The sequence below is a fragment of the Arvicanthis niloticus genome, chromosome 2 (genome assembly GCF_011762505.2).
Source record: "Arvicanthis niloticus isolate mArvNil1 chromosome 2, mArvNil1.pat.X, whole genome shotgun sequence".
In the NCBI taxonomy this organism is placed as follows: Eukaryota; Metazoa; Chordata; class Mammalia; order Rodentia; family Muridae; genus Arvicanthis; species Arvicanthis niloticus.
The window spans coordinates 117,994,237-118,014,300 of record NC_047659.1 but is presented as its reverse complement, the minus strand read 5'-3'; positions in this window follow the sequence as shown (position 1 = coordinate 118,014,300).

Below are 20,064 nucleotides of genomic sequence, written 5' to 3'. Positions count from 1 at the left end.
ATGACAATAGGATAGTATCTCCTGTAAGTGGGGAAAATATTTTTAATTAATTTAAAATTTTTTATGTATATAACTATCTTACCTGCAGGTATGTATGTGTAACATAGGCATGCCTCATACCCTAGGAGGCCAGAGGAGGGCATCAGATCTCCTGGAACTGGAGTTAGAGACGTTTTTGAGCTGCTGTGTTGTTTCTGGGACTTGACTTGGGTTCTCTGCAAGAGCAACAAGTGCTCTTCACTGCTGAGCTATCTACCCAGCCATGGCTATTGAAAAATCTTAAAAGCAAAGTGAAACAGCTGTATTTGGCTTCAGTCGGGCTAATCTGTGACTCCAGTAGGCATGTCCAGAATAGGTGACTGAGACATTGTCCCTAAACCTAGCTGTCCCTGTTGTTTCCTGTATTCTGTCATAATTTTATTTTATAAATTTGAAATCCCATTTTATTTCCTTCCCTTTGGGGGGTGGAGTTTCAGACAGGGTTTCTCTGTATAGCCTAGGCTGTCCTGGAATTTACTCTGTAAAGAAATCTAGCCTCAAAATCTACCTGTCTCCACCTCCCAAGTTCTGGGATTAAAGGTGTGCACCACCACCACTCAGCTTTTAATTTCTCTTATTAGTGTAAAATTGAAGTAAGCTTACTGAATGCTTGGTAGAGCAGGCGTTATTATTTTATTATTATTTTTTTTTCATACATTATATTTGATCATATTCTTTTCCTTCTTTCACCTCCTCCAAAATTCTTTCTACCTCCCTACCCACCCAGCTTTATTCCCACCTTCCGTGGTGTGTGTGTGTGTGTGTGTGTGTGTGTGTGTGTGTGTCTGTTGACAGCTTCCATAACACATGTAGGTCTGGTTTGGAGCATAATCTACAGCTATGGTCTCTGAATTAGAAACAGTACCTCTTTAACCCTCACCCATAGGAAAGATACAAAGCATCCTGGGCTGTTACTTTTGTTCTGACAGAGCTGCTTTCTATTGGAGTGGTCTTTGTTGACACATAATCTTCCCATGACTACCTACCTACATGCCTTGGGAAAGAAACAGCCATCTCTATCAGTACAGTAAACTTGTAAACTTTCCCACTATAATGTGCCACTGAATTGGCTTTTGGGTATTTTGTCACAGCAATGCAAAGGCTGACTAACACACAGGTACTTTGGGGAAACTGAAGCATAGCACCAGAAGCAGCCTCTATATGCAGATGGGAGGTGGGTGGAACACAGATGGTTTCTAAAGAGATAGGGTGAAGTCAATGCTTCTAATCCATGTAAAGACACTACAGAGGTCTTGTGTTGAGTCTCTACAGGCAGATTATGGTAAAACATATTAGGAAAGCAACTCCAAGATGCATCTGTAAGAATAGAAAAGCAAGATCATAGAAGATGGAGGTAAGGAAGCTTTCAATGTGTAGTCCTACTGGGAACTGGGGATTAAACAGGGTTCAAAACATTTACACAACCAAGGGACAGAGGACTTGAATTTTAAACCACCATCTCCATCCATCATTGATTGGTGACTTTTTCTTAGGACTATTAACTCTTGTTCTGTGAGGATGGCCCATCACACAAGTGGGTCTATGAATCTGTTCCTCAGGGGAGGCAGAGGGAGAGTGTGCTTATTGCAGATGTGGAAACAGTGAGGGCTCTGGGCATGTGAGTAGACACCACCTCTCCTACTGCTGACTCCTCACTCCACATTTCTCCTACTGTCCATCTAAAAAGCCTCTTTGGAGTTGATTTAAGTCTTTAAATCTCTGCTTCCCCGTGTGTAGTTGTGTGATTGCCTGAGATCACAACCAGTGGATCCTGAGTGGGAAAGCAGAGCTGAAATGGCTAGGGGTTGAGTGACCTCAGGGGAGAACAGACTTTCTGGAGGTGGATTCAGTGAAATGGTTCATTTTGATCTGGGGGGAGGCTATTTAAACCTTTCGGGGGTCAGTCAAGGCTATTGGGATAAGTGTGCATCATTGGCTAGGCCCAGGGTGCTGGGGATGCCTCGTTAGCATAAGGAGGAATTCCAGGAGCTGCTGGGCATGGCCTTGTAAGGGAGAAGAAAGTTTAATGTAAATACTATGCTTCATGACCTCCTCTCGTGAGCAAAGGTGTGGGCACAGGGCTGCATGCGCTGGGGCACATAGGCCTGGGGCAGGGGTTGAGTGATCCTGCTCCTGCTGATGTCAGGGTAAGATTTCTGGGGTTTGATCATGTCTTGACCCCATTCTTGCTCCAGGCCTGCTCCCATGGTTCCCCAGCTCCCCAGTCCAACATATTCATCTCTCTGTCTCTCTGTCTCTTCTCTCTCTCTCTCTCTCTCTCTCTCTCTCTCTCTCTCTCTCTCTCTCTCTGTGTATGTGTGTGTGTGTGTGTGTGTGTGTGTGTGTGTGCACGCACGCGCATACAGTGGGGTGCACATGCCCACGTGTGTCCTCCTGCAGAAGCCAGAAAAGGACATTGGGTGTCCTGCTCTGTAACTCTCCACCTTATTCCTTTGATATAGCGTAGTCTCTCACTGAACTTGGAGCAAGCTCCAACAATTCTCCTTTTACCACTTCTTACAGCCATGGGTTGCAGACTCATGCACAGCAATACCTCACTTAATATAAGGATGCTGAGATCTGAAATTGGGTCCTCAATCTTGTACATCGAGTGCTTTTTATTCATAGCATTCTCTCTCCAGCCCCTAAATCTTAGTTTGTTGAGGATTTGTTTGCTAGATACATGCTAAGCTAAGACTGAGTCTTAGGAAAAGCTCTCAGCCTAAGAGACAAGAATAAGTAATTATCACATTAGAGTTTGAAAACAGGCTACATGAATACACGATTCTCAATTATTTAACACTGAATCAATGTAACAGGGTATGGTGTGAACTCATTCTACCAGTTCCTTGAAAACAGGTGGTTTCCTGAACTAATTATCCAGTGTTCATTTCCTGTCCCCTACCCTTGTGTATCTAGTGACTTGATACAGTCATCATGAGAGTTTTACTTTTCTGATTCCATGTTTATGGTTCTAGTGGCATCTCTCCTGCACTATATTCATGGAGCTGGAAGATGAGTGTAAGGGGAAAGACTTGAGAAAATAGCAGTGAAGGGTCTGGGAGACTCAGCTAGGGTACCACTCCAAACATGTCTTCGGTGGTTTCCAGGAAAAGCATTCTGTAAAAGGCTGTCAGCTAATGGAAAATTGTTGGAAAGTTCATTGCTCATCCATCATCCAGTAAGTAATTGCAAGCAGCTCTTTCCTTACCCTGTGGCTCTGTGTTATCCTGGGATTTGCAAACACTACTTGGGACCTCTCCATCAGAATTCTAAAGCATCAGTCACCATGCAGTTATCCAGTGGCCGTGGCTGGATTCCATGGTATGCATTCCCACACTCAGCCTATGCTATGGCCCATACCCTGAAGGAGAAACAAGTTTAAATTGGGGGTGGGAGAAGGGCAGCCAATAAGTAAATGTTTCATGAGAACTTAGTGGCCACAGATAAACAACTGGTCAGGCAGGAGACAGGCCAGTGTAGATCTATGACGTCAGTGTCTGTGGTGGGTGTTGGATGCACTGTGCATATTTCTCCCTAAAATTGAAGTGTTCTCTGCTATGGTTGCTGGAAGTAATGTTGTGGACACTTTCTTCCACCTTCTACCTCAACCAAGGACCTTCCCCGACCCCAGCCTCAACAACAACCCTTTTACAGGCACCATCCCACCTAATGCCTGGTGAACATGGAAATCAGCACTTTTCTTCAGCCCCAGGGAAGATTTTAAGAGCTATTCTGGATTCAGAGCTCACTACTCACTTCTCTATGGCATAAGAACCAAATGTTGCTCCATTTCCAGTTGGAATACTGGAAATTCCCAAGGGCTGGACTCATGCAACCTTTTCTCATAACTGCCCATATGCCCAGCACAGTGCTTGGCAAGGGGGTGTTAAACTAGTGTGCTCTGAAGGCCAGTTGAGTGGTGTGGTGAGCCGAGACTACCCTCATAACCATCTCCTAGCTCAGTTCCACCCTCCACCCAATTTTGCACTCTCCTTTCTATGTGTGTTCACCTCAAGACTCTAAATCTTAGTGAATTTCCCATATATATTCTGCGTCTGGGAACCTACTTTCCAGAAACTCTGTCCATGGTGATACTACTGCAAAGCACATGTCTGGACTTTAGATGTCCTTCTTTAAAATGTATGCTGTTCTATCCCACTTCATATCAAGATAATGAAGATGAAGACTCAACATTGCCAAGATGTCAGGATAGGCCTTCCTCTCTAGCCACGCTATGCACTAGTTTGCATTCCACTTGCCCACACTCCATCACTCTGACTTTGCCTGTAACTCCATGGTGTTCCTGAAGGATGATGATTGTTGGTAGATGATTCAGTGACTGCATGGGTGGATATATTGAAGGGTCATGCTAAGGTCGCCATCTTTCAAGGGCTTCTATCAAGTATGTAACTCCTATATATCCTTTAGGTTTGGGATAAACATCCATTCTTTGAGTAAACTATTTATTACCCTCAGGTTAGATCAGGGTTTATGATTTCTTATGACTTGGTTATTTTCCTCTATCCTGTTGGCTGCTAAATACTCTAACTTCTCCATGGTGTAAGAACTTAATATTAAATTAGATTTACTCCGTTTCCAGTTGGAACACTACAAATTCCTAAGGGGTAAACTCGTGAAGACTCTTCCCCTAACTGTGCCTATGTCCAGCATGGTGCTTGGTCAGGGAGGTGTTAAACTAGTGTGCTCTGAAGGCAGGTAGAGTAGGTGAAAGGTCAGGATGAAGAGAGAGAGAGTAAAAGCCAGGGTCCAGAGATTAACCATGGCTTGTTGGAGGCAAATTGTTACAGGAAGTGTCCTTGGATGGGCACAATATGGTTGCTGGTAGTTGGGACAAACTTTCTAAACAGGCAATGAGGAATCCTGGAAGAATGTGTTGTTCTAGCACCATTTGCTGGAAGGACTGTGGTTCTTCACCAGAATGCTTTTGTTCCTCAGGCAAAGATTCACTGGAGATATATGTGTGTGTGTGTGTGTGTGTGTGTGTGTGTGTGTGTGTGTGTGTGTGTGTGTGTGTGTTCACTCATCTGTCCATTGTTCTTTCTGTAATAATATAGTCTTATGTCCTTGCAGTCCTCCAATGGTTTTTTTACCTTTGATATTGTGATGGTTTTTCTGGTATTTTGTCTATATAAACTTGAGAGTCAATTTGCCAATATCCATAAAAATAACTTCATAAGTTCTTTTTTTATGAAGATTGAATGAAATCTATGAATTATATTAGAGAAATAAAACATCTTGGCAGTGTTGAGGGTTCTTCAGGTGTGTAGAATACATGCATGATTTATTTGTCTGCTTTCTTTGATCAAAAAGCTGGATTTTCCTTATGTGGTTATCATATTTATCTTCTCAGATTTAGACCTAAGTATTTCACTATGTTAACTATGTCAACATAAATGATACTAGGTGTGGTCTTCTGCTTGTTTGCTTGCTTTGTTAGTTGGTATAATGATTAGTCCAAGTTGGCAGTTTTATTGGATCTAGAATCAAGTAAGAGACACTCCTCTGTTGCAGGAATTTCCTGCCCAATTTGCAGAGGAGCTCTGTCATTAGGCAGGGAAGAGGTAGGAGGAGCTAGGAGTTGGGAGGAGAGAAAAATGTAGGGAGAGAGGAGAAGGAGGAGGAGGAGGAGGAGGAGGAGGAAGAGGAGAAGCAGGATGGCTGCAGATGTGTGTCTCTATCAGGCTCTGGTAGTTATTCATATCAAAAGGTTAGATAATTGGGAAAGCAAGTCTAATTGTGTGGGCATCTTGCGTATTGAGTATTTGATAATATATAAATACAGGCATGTACCATCATACCCAGTTGTGTGCTTAACTTCAGATTCCCTTGTTGGCATGTTAGGAAATGGTTGACTTACAAATGTTGTTACTTTAAATCCTGCAACTCTTCTATAATTGCTTTAGTTCTCAGAACTTTCTGTCAATGTGAATTTTCTAGATAGATATTCAGGTAATCTGTAAACAAAAGCAGTTTTCCCCTTTAAGTGTGCTGTATATATACCTTTTATTTCCTTTCCAAATATTACAATAATTAAGGCTTTCGGGATGATGTTTTGAAGCATGATGGTAACAGCTTTGCTGTATCCCTGATCTTAGTGGTTAAGCTCTTTATCAGCAATTCTGATGTTGGCTAAAGACCCCGTAGCGCTTCCTCCTTTTTCTTTCATTTATTTTGTCTTGTTTATTTTGTTTCCCGAGACAAGGGCTCACTTTGAGGAGTTGAATGATAAATATCCCCCATAGTTGAAAGCATTTGAAAATGTGGTCCCCAAATGGTGGTGTTTTTGAATAGGTTTAAGAGGTGTGGCCTTGCTGGAGGAAGTACATCACTGGGGACTCTCATTTCTAGTTTGTTCTCTGTTTCATTCTTGCAGTTCGAGATTTGAGCCTTTGGCTTCTTGCTCTTGCTCCCATGCTTTTCTTTGATATCATGGACTCTTAGGTCTCAGGAACCTATTTCCAAATAAACTGTTTCTTTTATAAGTTGTGTTGGTCATGATGTTTTATCACAGCAATAGAAAAATAACTAACAAATCACTATTTATCCCAGGCTAGCCTCAAGCTCCAAAGTTTCCTGAATTAGTCCCCTGAAATGACATGATTGTTGGCAATGTGCTACCATCCCTGTCTTTTGTAGACATTATTTATTTAAGTTGGATGAGTGAAGTTCCCACTAATCACATTTTTAAAAATCATGAATTGATATACAATGTTTCTCATAAACAAGCAAGAGGATATATTGTGAAAATGTGTTTATAGAAGATGATCTCATGCCACTGTTTATGCCAGACATTAACTGAGAAACATCCTCTATATTGGCACAAAGAAAGGCTTCTTCCGCAGGATTCTACCCATATAAACAAGTTCAAAAAGTCAGTCCTGGGTAGGACATCATGTTGCCAAATCAAATTTTTTTCCACATGAAGCAGGAGGGAAAATAAGCTATTGATGAAAAGATATATGTGGCCTTTGAGACACTGCTCTATAATTTGAAACCAGGGATTATGGAAAAGTAAAAGGATTCATCCATATGAAGCACCAGTGTTGCAGGACATTGTGATGGTATCTTAGTTATTGCTGTGAAAAGACACCATGACCAAGGCAAGTCTTATTAGGAAAACATTTAATTGTCACTGGCTTACAGTTTCAGATGTTCAGTCCACTATCATCATGGTGAGAAGCACGGCAGCATGCAGGTAGACATGGTTCTGGAGAAGGAGCTGAGAGTTCTACAACTTGATCAACAGGCAGCAGCAGAAGAAAAGTGACTTGAGATTCTGAGAGCTCAAAGTCCACCCCCGCAGTGACACACTACCTCCAGCAAAGCCACACCCATTCTAACAAGACTACACCTCCTAATAGTGCTACTCTGTATTGGCCAAGCATTCAAACACATGAGTCTATGTTGGCCATTCCTATTCAAACCACCACATATATACAGCAATCTGTATATATCTTGTCATTATCCCTATAACAAACATGTATACTGAGTCTGGCAAGGATAACATTCCACTTTGTTTCACTTTTGCTCATCACAAGCCTATAGACTCTGGTAGAAGTGAGGGAAAAGGTATCCAGAAGCTACTGCAAACTCTTCAGTTCTTATTGTCACTGTCACTTTACCTCACATCTCTGGGACACACAAACAAGTGTTTGCTCAACTGCTTTTGCCGTGGGAGAGAGCTGTGTGAACTTGAATTTGAGGAGTTCTTAGTAGTTAGTTTCTTTGCCAAGTGGGCATCGGGTTGCTGTGCCGAAAGTTAATCCAAGTCCTGAGCAGCTATCATCTTAACAATGCTGTGGACCAAATCACACCAAAGGCTTGTGACAGCAAGTGCTGATTATTTCATGGTTGGCTGGCAGTCAGTTGGTATAGGCTGGCTTGGTGAGAACACTTGGCTCCGCTCTACATGCCTCTAATGTTTCTCCCAAAGACCCCCATTTTTGGGGGGTAAGTTCTTGTTATAACAATGGCCAAGGTGCAAGAAAAGGAACAGATGCTGTGGGGTAGCATGGGAGAGAAAGAGATGCCCCCCCCCCACTTCACTCCTCGCTTTCTGCAGCAAGTAGAAGAGCTGGCCTTGAGTTCATGAGAGGAGAAACGCTGTCCCTGCCCTTCACTAGCTACATCACTCAGGACAACAGACCCTGATGGCAAAGAGTAAGAGAACTGCCCCTGACCTTTGCTCGCTGCAGTATCAGGTAAACTAGCCAGGGCAGTGCTGGGAAGCTGATCCTGCTGGTGCAGGCACAAGTGAACTGGCAGGCTGATCGATTCAACTACTTCCCAGTCCTAGATCCAGGGCTTTGAGTTGGCCCACCCCAATATCTACCCCAGCTATTATCTGCTGGAGTGTATGAAAGGGCTGCTCCCACAGATCCAAAGCTGCAGAATCTCCATGGCACAGGGCAATAACAAGATATCAGATATGAGTTCTTGTAAGGATCCAGAATAGATAATGTAGCAGAAGCCGGAGGCTTCAAAACAGACCAATGACTCATTGCAATAAACATTTATAAGTAAAGTTGTGTAGACATTTACAAATAAAGATGTGACACACTATAGCTTCCATGACAGGGTTTTTAAATTCTATCTTATTTTGTTTTATATTATTTGGGGGGGGGGGAGATTGCAGGGGAAGGAGGAGGATACGAAGGGATGGGGAGATGAGTGGGAGGGAAACAGAAACAGTCATATTATTCTATTTCCTAAAATAAGTCCTTAACACCCAATGTTGAGAAGTGGGGAAACATGTCTCACTTCTAGAGGAGGAACTTCAAGGTCACACAGGCAAAGGCTGGCTACCTGGAGAGATGAAGAGCCAGCAAACCTAACTTCTGAGGGCATGAGAGGAGAGAGTGGAGAGGGGAGGGGGGGAGAGGGGGGAGAGGGGGGAAAGGGGGGAGAGGGGGGAGAGGGGGGAGAGGGGGAGAGGGGGAGAGGGGGGGAGAGGGGGGAAAGGGGGGAGAGGGGGGAGAGGGGGGAGAGGGGGAGAGGGGGGAGAGGGGGGGAGAGGGGGGAGAGAGGAGGAGAGAGGAGGAGAGAGGAGGAGAGAGGAGGAGAGAGAGAGGAGGAGGGAGGAGGAGAGAGAGAGGAGGAGAGAGGAGGAGAGAGGAGGAGAGAGAGAGAGGAGGAGAGAGAGGAGGGAGAGGGAGAGAGAGAGAGAGAGAGAGAGAGAGAGAGAGAGAGAGAGGAAGAAGAAGAAGAAGAAGAAGAAGAAGAAGAAGAAGAAGAAGAAGAAGAAGAAGAAGAAGAAGAAGAAGAGAAGAGAGAGAAGAGAGAACTCTCCTTCAAGAAGTCTTGCCACTCATTCCTCTGAGACATGAAGATTCCCAAGAACTGTTGCTAAGGGAATCTAACTGTTGCTTCCCTCTAGAATGTGGTGGGCTGGGTGCTTTCAGGTGGTGGCTATGTTTGCAGTGACATGAAGCTGCCTCTAAGACAGATAACACCCCACACTCTTCATGGAAATGAAGACACTCAGTCTTCCTGATTGACTATAAAGTTGATAGTATTCTTAGAATTACTTTACAGACTAATAAATAGATCTTAATGACCAGACTATGGAGGGTAGATGAGAGGAATCCCAAGGGCCACTGCCACTGCAAGTGCCACCATCTGTAATGTTTTTAATGATTCTTTCTTCCCTTGACGGTGTGCCTTCCTGACATCTGGACCACTCATGCTTTTTTATCTCCAGAAGGGCAGAATCTGTATCAAAAAGATCACCTATACCTGACAAAGCTTTATATACAGGGGGAAAACAGTTTCTTAGAAGGACCATGAAGTTCAAGGTCTAACCCACAGAAATATTTTAAAGGAAAGTGGGATGTGCTAATAGGCTTGTTCATGTGAATATGGCCCTAGATGCACCTGGTCCAACCTGTGGGAGTAGATGGTAGCACCACACCTGTTATAACTCAGGTTTGTTTCTCAAGCAAGCTCCAAAGGTGCTCTGTGGTCCTCTTTATGTTGTCCTCTCTCCTTTCTTATCTGCCAGGGAAGCAGAAAGCAATGGCCGTGCACCTCACCAGACCCCAACTGACACAGTGAATGTTTATTTAAGCACTGCTATGACAAACTGCTTGACAGGAAGCAACTTGAGGGCCAAATGGTTTGTTTTGTCTCATAGCCAAGGAAGTGCATTCACTCGCAGCAGGGAAGGCATGGCTGCAGGAACATGAGGCAGTTGGTCACACTGAGTCTGCGATCAGGAAGCAAGGACAGTGAGCGCTGGTGCTCAACTCACTCTCTCCTTTGTCTTGACTCAGTCCAGAGGCAGGTGTGATGGCACACACCTTTAATTCCAGCTGGCTGGCTCAGTTCGAGGCCAGCCTGGTCTACACAGCTAATTTCAGGACAACCGGGACTACATAGGGAGACTCTGTCTCAAATCCACAAAGCCAACAAATAAAAACAACAAATCAGTCCAGGAAGTTAGAGTAGGATCTTCACATCTCGATTAACCCAATTACTCTTCTAGGTGATTCTAGGTCCTGTAAAGTTAACAGTCAACATTAACCATCACACTGAAGATGAAGGAAGTTGTCCTAAGCTCTGCACAGCCCATGGCCTTTGGTCTGATCTCAGCTTCCAGGAAGCCACATGATCTAGTACACAAACTCAACATCAGAACCCCCACTCCTCATACCCCACTTCCTACTCTCAACCCTTCACCCTCACCCAACCCCAGGCTCAACTGCACTGCACAGAGCTGTGCACCTCCCACCTCCTGACACCCTAGGAAGTCTGCTCTCTGAGAGACTGTAGCATTTCAGTAAAGGTTAATGAGAATGAAAATAAAACGTGGGGGTTTTCTTTTCCACCCACATGTGAGCGGAATGTTTTCCAATAGCAGTGTTCTGAGCTCCCACCTGCCAGGACAGTCCCCCAGGAAAGCAGGTGGCTCATCCCTCTCTTAGAAACCTCAGCCAGGGCCAGAGGTCATTTATTCCCCATGACTCCAGCGTGGCTTTTAAACATCCTCCCAGGACACTTTCTGTTTGTTTGGGTTTGAGTCAAGCGCTCACTAGGAGCCCAGAAAAGCCAGGAACTCAACTGTGTAGAGGCTGTTCTCAAGCTCATGATCCTCCTGCTTCATCCAGCTCACCCAGCACTGGATGGCAAGAATATACCACCAGGCCTGGCTCATAAGGAAAAGCCTATATATATATACCTAAAAGCCTGCCACAAATCACTCATTGCTGCCACCCATGGTGAGAGTTCTGGACAGGAGCAGGGGCCGTGACAAGAGCCCTCCTAGGATGTTCTTCCAGGGAGAGCTGTACTTTATAGACCTAAACAAGGAGTGAACAGTTGAAGGTGAGAAGACCCTCCAGTGGAGCTAATGTTGGGCCATCGCAACTCTGGGACCAGCAGACTTGTCTCAAGCCCATCTCTGAAAACCTTGGCTGTACTTTCTTTATAGTGTGTCCCAGTGGTTAGAGGGTCTGCTTGTACCATTCAACTCAGTAATGACCACAGCATGGCGATAAACAGAGGACAAACTTAGGGAGTTTCAATCAGCTACGCCAACAGAGAGAACATACTGTTGAAAAAAATCCTCCAAAGTTAAGGCAAGGACTGAAGGAGCTGAAGGGGTTTGCAACCCTGTAGGAAGAACAATATCAACAACCAGACCCCCCCCCCCCCCCAGAGCTCCCAGGGACTAAACCACCAACCAAAGAGTACACCTGGAAGAACCCATGGCTCCAGCCACATATGCAGCAGAGGATTGCCCTATCTGGCATCAATAAGAGGGAAGCCCCTTGGTCCTGTGGAGGCTTGATGACCCAGTGTAGGGGAATGCTAGGGCACTGAGGCAGAAGTAGGTGGGTGAGTGGGGGAGCACCCTCATAGAGGGAGGGTGTGGGAAGAGAGGAGAGGGGGGTTGTGGAGGGGAAATTGAGAATGGAGACAACATTTGAAATGTAAATAAATAAAATAACCAATAATAAAAAGAAAGAAAAGATCCTCCAAGGCCCTCAAGGATACACACACATTTGCAGCTGATGAAACTCTAGGGAGTGCATGAGAATACTCGGTGGCCTTCCCATGTTCCCAGAAATGTGGACTCCTGAAACCATCAAGGAGGAAGGCACTGTGTCTGGAAGGTGACCAGGCACTCCTGAGGGAGTACAAGAGGGAGACAGAAAAGCAAGAGTAAACCCCACACTCTGCAGACAACTGAAGTTCCCTTCCACAGGAGCCCCAGGTGACTGTACCCATAGAGAGACTTTAAGGTGCCCATCCCTGTGCAAAGAAGCGCGGTCTTCACCCAACCTCACTGTGGACAATTTACTCCTGAGGCTAGGTTCTCAGTCACTGCAACTCCATCCACACAGAAGCCAGAGAACAAGCTCAGACAGACACCACAGAGTCTTTGCATAGGAATATTTGCCCACAACTTCCAGAGCCGGAGGGACATGGCTGGAGCCAGGCAGCTTCTGCCATTCCCTTCCCTTTCTCACCTGCATAGACACCTGTGAGATGTTGAACATGGAAATCCAGGTAGCAAATGATGTAGGTGTTTTATCCCCCACCCCCAGCCGCTGTCTTTGTACTTGAGTCCTCATTAAATCAGAGGAAAGAATGACTGACATTCCTGGGACCACTGGAGTGTACCTACATGGAGGTCACTCAGGCTAGTTCTTGCTATCTTGTTGGTACCTGTCTCTTCTATTCTTTTTGTTTAGAAACTATACTTTATTTTTAAATATTTTGATGTTTTTAATTGGAATAGAATTACACTATTTTCTCTTTCTCTTTTCTCTCTCTAGTCCCTTCCAGAAATATTCCCTCAAACCCCTCCCGTTACCCTTACTCTCAAGTTGACAGCTTCCATTATTATTATTATTATTATTATTATTATTATTATTATTATTATTTTTACATATGTGTATATATGCAAAAATACACACACATAACCATCTGAATGTGGGGGTTTTTTGTGTTATGTGTATAGTTTTAAGGCTGAACACTCAGCACTGGACAGATAGGGGGCTCATCCCTAAGAAGGCTAACTCTCCTTCTCCCAGTAGTCAACAGTTACCCATCATTCTGTCTAAGGATGAGACTCAGAGAAGAAAATTTCCACTTCCACATTAACATGTCCATTGATATTGGCATTGTTCTGGTCTTGCTTATACAGACATTTCTAGGAGAGATTGTTACATAGCAGACTTCTTGGTATTCCAGTTTTTAAAATCTTTCTGCCACATCTTTCCAGATGTTCCATGAACCACAAAAGCCAACTGGGAGAATGAGAAAGGTCAATACAGAAGAAAGAGAGATGAGGGGACAAATAACACCAAGACTGTTTGATAAAGCCTCAATGAATTAGATTATTTTATATTTATCTAAAATTATATATAGAACTGTATGGTGTGTGTGTGTGTGTGCGCGTGCGCACGCACGTGTGTGTTAGGCCACTTGAGCCAACAATGCTCCCCACAAGAACCACAGACTAATGAAAACTCCAGTAACAGGCACAAGAAACCTCCTTTCAAGTGGTTGATTAGGGTAACCCAAGAGACTCTCAAAACAATATAGGTTAATGATGTTGCCCTTGGTTGCCTCTCAGGTGCTGAGGGTGGGCTTCCATTGCTGAAGACAGGTACACTTAAAACACAGGACACAGAAGATTTGAGCTGGATCTGACCTGAAAGCCTCTTGTCCAGCTTCCATGGTTCCAGAAAATATTATGCAAGCTGCCAAGGAGAGAAAGAATTAATGAGCCCTGTCCAGCTGCAAAGCCTGTGAACCAGGACAATTACCAGTAGGTCAAGTTACACATAAGGTTCATTGAGTGCCACTCACGTATTGGTGGCAACAAACAGCTGTCTAATTGGACTGAAGACCAACTCAATAGGAGGGAAATCATGCCTGACACTGGAAACCTAGCCAGCTTCCCAGAGCTAGTGAGGTCAACTTAGAAAAGAATCTACTCTGACCACTTTGCTAGACCAGCATAGTTTCTTACTACATTCTAAATCTTATCCTTACTCATACAGATAAATGAAACACTCATCCCCTACCAAAGAAGTCTCTCTTTACAGCACAGAAAACTAAAACATCACAGTTCACAAATCAACGGATCGTGGGGATCGTGGGGAGCCTAGCTTTCAATGGCGATATTATATTACCCCTCCTTTATAGAACTTGAAGTCAGTCTTCTCCTTCCGGGGCTCGCCAGTCCACAGAACTCTTTTGTCCACTACCAGGAAGAAGTAGCCACAAAGTTTTTCTTGCTTTGACAATGGCTGTAGGGAACTCAAGGCCACTCCCTGAACTGGAAGGAGGGAGTGACTCAAGACACTGCTAGGAAGGGGAGGGTGGAAGGTATACTATGTGCAGAATCTGACCTGACTCCCTTCCTCCTTTCTTTTCTCAGAAACCTCTAGAGTCCTGGAAAAGGGCACATACTGAACATATTTAGTGCACTACAGGAAACATGGCATGTTTGATACAGATAATCTGAGGTCAGAAATGTCACTGTGTGCCAGGCAAGTGCAGCTCAATCCAGTTTAGGGTGAAGGAATGGTCAGCCCATGTTTGTGCAACTTGACTCTTCTGTGGATCCCAATGTGGGAAGTCTTAGAGTAAAAAGAGTGGCAGAAAAGCTCAGGAATAACACGGGCTAGGTTCACAGTTTGGCTCCAGCTGACTCCATCTTTAAAGACTATCAGGAGTCTCCTGACTTGGACTCATATTTTTATCTGTGTGAGTCCTGCCCATGAAAACACAAACCAAATTTTGAGTTGGTTGATGGTCAAAATACCACGGCTGTCTGCACTGAGCTCCCAGAGGTGTTGGAGTCTGATGAACATTAGCTCTCACATCTGGGTTCCCTGGGACCCTCAGGCAACATTGTACTTCAAGCTTGATTCTTTATCACATGGAAAATTCTATCTATGATCATCATTCAGAGTGTTCTTCATTACTTGATGGGCAGGTAGGCTCTAAGATCACTCTGTTACTAACACTGAAGCCGTCTTCCCACAGGGGCAGAAGAGAAAGAAAAAGACAACTCCCTGGGAAGAAGGACAATAAAAAGGCTGCCCCTGCTTTAGCCAAGATGAATTACAGGTCTGCCAAGAATATGATCCAACTCCTTTATCAAAACAGACTATATGCCCTGAGATTTAAGCCAGACACATTCTCCACAGGACAGATTCTTTTGGCCAAGGGAGTGAGGATTCACCTGTGACACAGCTTTAAAATGGTCCGCCCAAAGGATCATTTCATAAAATTGAGTTGGAGTCATAAAAAATTCCAGGCTTCAAAACGTAAAGAAAGATGGAGTTCTTCTGGGTTACAGAGGTCAAGGGGATGTCCAGTCTGCAGCTGGATCTCGGCTCTGTTTCTTCTCAGACGCTATATAATTAGTGAAATATGAACAGGGTCTGTGGATTAGATCATAGGTTTGTGTTGGTCTTCATTTACTGATGTGGATAATGTTGAAAGTTAGTGCCAGAATGTTCTTGTTTTCCGGAACACACAGGAACATATATAGAAGTACAGAGGAGAAATAGAAAGATGCTAAAAATGTTCCCACTTGGGGTATCTGTGTGAGAGTCAGTTTTGAGCATCCTCTGAGCTTTCCCTATAACCATTTTATCAGCTGAAAGAATTTCATTTTTAAATGTTTATCTAGTGTCACTTTTACCATTTTAACTAACATAACACTTGCAAGTATTTTTGAGGTACTGTATGATATTTCAGTGGACTGTGGCTTCTTTATCTAGTGTCTACTTTTGCCTTTATCATTTATCCCTCTTTCCAGCAGATCCTCATTAAGCTTCATACAGAGCATGTGCAGAGCCCTCATGGTTTGCCAAGCAGTGCCTCCCATCTGACCAAAGTAAGCCATTTGATGAGTCATGTGTCCTCCATTTAGTAGCGCTGGCTTCCTTTACCCATCCTAGCTTCTTGGGCTGCCTGCTACCCTGAGATTTCCAACTTCTGTCAATGAAGGCACGGTGAGCCTCAGCTACTGCCCACAGAGGAGGCAGCCAGTAGGCCAGACAAAGTAAGGGCCACTATGTCCTGGTTACTGAGCAGCCCCTTTCCTCATGTCTCCTTCTGTCTTGACTTTTGTGCTGCAGTTGGTAGCCTGAATTCTGCCAGCTCCTGGTCTATGTTCTTCCTCCAGAGACAAGGCCAATCCCGTGTTTTCTGTGAGTGGGAGAAGCCAGTAGTCCTAGGGACCAGCAGGTTTCATGAGATCAAGGAACAACTTGGGAAGTATGTGTCTGATATTGTGAGCACATGTGGGGAAGGGAAAGGTCCAAGATGAGCACCAAGAGCAGATGAAAAGTCCCCACTAGGTATCTGATGGCCTACCCTGCTTCAGAGTCCCAAGGACCAGCCTGGACACAGAGATGCAATGTTTTGTCCTTTGTCACAAGTACTACCATCTCTCCCATTCTCTACCTTTAATCATCTTCTTTTAAGCCCTGTGCTTCTAAGTTTAAGCAACACTGTGCCATCTTGTTTAAACACACATCCTTGATGTATGCAAAGTCCATGTCATCATCAGCCTTGGACTTGCTCTGAAATCAACCATGGCTGTTTCTCATGACTGCCGACTACCCTGTCCTCCTTCCTAGCCCATCTTTACCCTGATTCATCTCCTATGGGATGCCCTTACAGCCCTTTCTACCATGTTTGGCCCCAATGTCAATCCCTATGCTTGATTTGTTCCATATCCCCATCAGTGCTTCTCCTCCCCTGGACCCTTCTGAGCTGTTAGGAGAATTCATCTGTCGTATCCAGTGGGGTAGTAACCTCCAGAGGTAATAACAAACCTGCACACAGAGCAGAGCTACCACTGTGGTCTGTAACTCAGATAAGGCTAATCAAATCTCATGCTTTGTGGTTCAGAAAGCTTTCTCCCATGCTTGGGGCTCTTGCACTGTCTGCAGCCAGCCAGCTGCTGGCTCCCAGGCTGTGGGAGGTTTAGCCTTCAGCGCTACCCATGCCGAGGGGGGAAATTCCATCTCTTAAGGGTCAGAGAAGTCAAGCCCATTCTGTCCATATCATGTGATCCTGTCTGCTCTTTCCCTCCAAGCAGCCAGAGGGTCAGTGGCTGAGGGTGGGTGGGGGAGAATCCCCAGCAAGCATGCCTGAGTTCAGAATGTCTGAGACTAGCTCTCAAGGCCAGCAGCTGGCTTAGTCCTGCTTCTGGAGATAGTAGCTGGAAGCTCATTTGCTCCTTCTTCTTTCATAGGCACACAGAATCAAGGCAGGTTTTTCGGATTAAGACTGTCTAAAACAGCTGACTATGCCTTTACAGCCTATACAAGCCCCAAATGGTGCTTTTGCCTATCACTATAAAAAAAAAAAAAAAAAAAAAAAAAAAAAAAAAAAAAAAAAAAAAAAAAAAAAAAAAAAAAAAAAAAACTTCTTTTAAGCCCTTACAAGGCTTAAAAGTTTGCAAAGTATGCCATATGCCATACATTTTATAGCAGTATTTAGGCTTTTGTTCATCTTCAGATGAATCTAGAGCCCCACAAAATGAAGCAGTCAAAGCCCATGTCACCCTCTGGGAGGCTCAGAAACATGTATGTGCATACAAATACAGACTCTTATACATATGCATATACATACTTATACAGAGAGAGAGAGAGAGAGAGAGAGAGAGAGAGAGAGAGAGAGAGAGAGAGAGGCAGGCGGCAGAGGCTGAGAGACTGAGAGAGATGACTAGCTTTGGAGTGTTCTCTTTCTCCCATACAAAACAAAATGATGGCTACCATTTCTTCTTCCTGCTTCATTTATTTAGACTCCCGAGAAAGTCAATTCTGCAATTCCCTGTCTCATTCAAACTGAAAAAACAAAAAACAAAAACAACAAAAAAAGACACCACTTTTTTTTTAAGTGCAGGAACATTCAAATGGCCTTCAGGCAAATCTCTTTTATCTGCAGTACAAAAGAAAACATTAAATCAGATGCTTCAATGCCTGTGTTGCTTGGAATCTGGAAACCTCAGCACAACCGTACCATTCCTCTCCAGCCAAGGCCAGCTCTCCAGTGAGGACTGGTGACTGCCAGAAGAGTGAGCCTGTACAGGAAACCCTAGACCTGAGAGGGCAGGAGACTTTGGAAACTTTAATGTGACTACCTTTAGTGTAGGCTGAGTCATCACTGGGGCCGGGCCTCCTTCTTGTAGCCCAGGGCAAGGATCACAGTTGGTAGGATCTTTGGACTATTGTTTCTTTAGATCTAATCCACTGCCTAGAGCCATGAAGTCCAAAGATGTAATGTCAGTAACAAAGCTAAGAAGAGTATGAAGGTCACACAGGGCAAGCATGTTGGACATGAACAGTTAATGAGAACAAGACATTATTAGTAAAAATGAATTATATATAAATCTAGCTTATTCATCAGAAAGAACAAAATAGTAAGAATAATAAAAGTGTCCCTTGTAACCCCACTGCCATAAAAAATGTAAGAAATGATAAAGTTTAGTATATTTCTTTTAAGCTTTTCTTTTGCTTGTATCTATATAAATTATTGTAATCTATCAATATTAATAAATGGTGCATAATAATGTTTAACTGACATGGTAGGTACAAGTACTGTGTAGTATTTTGACACATGATAAGAATGTAATGATCAAAACAAGAAAATAAGCATTTTTTTATTTCTTCAAGCTTTCGTTATTTCTTTGTGTTGGGATTTGTCTTCTAGACATTTTGAAATACCCAGTAAGTTACTGTTACCTATAGATGTCCCACTGTGCACAGAACACTAACATCTAATCCCCCTGTCTGCCTTTTCATCTCATCTTCTCACCCGCTGCAGTGCTGGAGACATCTGCTCTACTCTTTATTTCTATTTATTTTTATTCTATTCTAGAAGAATTAGAATGGGCCCCATCCTTATCTGAATCTTCCATTCCCCTTCAGCATTCTAATAAACATTTTCCCATGACAAGATGAAGATTTCTCAACAGGGCTAAATTCCAATTCAAGTAGCAATGGAGAAACACTTTGGTCTTTGAGATTTATTTTGATCAATAGCCCTTGTTTCCTGGCCAGTTCCATGTCCAGAACATAGATCAAATCCATCACTACACAGAGAAGAACAAGGTTCTAGGTCAGTACCCTTTTTGTTGCATTCTAACTATGTGAGCAGGTCAGTGGGCAGGGATTTCTCAGTAATTCTTCCATGTGAAGTCAATAACACCCTATTTGTTATCACTTGTCTTGGAGTTTCATTCATTCATTCATTCTTCATTTATTCCTTTACTCATCATTCAAAGCAAATTTAGTAAGAAGGTAACCTTGTCCCAGAAAAGACTTGGTAAATTACCATGAAACCAGTCTCAATCCTTTCCCAAAGAAATTAATTTTGCCAAAGTAAGACTATTTCAGTCCATTCACTACACAGTGACAAAGAAGACATAAACCCTAATACACATCCATAGATGCAGTCTGTCCTAATCATCTCTTACCATAGCGAGAAAAAAAACAAAACCCAATGACTGTGGTGGAGGTCTCACAGTTAGGCCTAGAAGTTAAATTTCTTCAAGGCAGACAATAACTTCTGGATCATGTATATTTCTTAGCTATAGAAGCAACCATGCTAACAAGTGCCTCTCCAGATGCCTCATGAAGTGCTAACTGAATGGAAAAGAGACATGGTAAAAACGGACTCAGTGATAAGTTTGGCATGTATTGGGTTAAAAAGTTAAACAGAACCTTTCCCTGGCAGACTAGCAAGCTAATCGATGCATGATATGTCCCACCATGGGGAAGACCATGTATCTGGTTTCCAAAATTATTTCACATATGTAAAAGACAGTTTGGGAAAACCCTGTTCTGAAATGGCAGCTAAGCCACTTGAATTCAAAGAACACTGAAGAAAATGCCTTTCAAATGACAAATTGCTTATAACAGAAATCACTGTTCTTTCTTAAGAGCACAACAAGAAATTTCAAGTTTTCAATCCTGCTGTTTACATTTGATTAATAAAGAGTCTTTATACATAGTAATACCA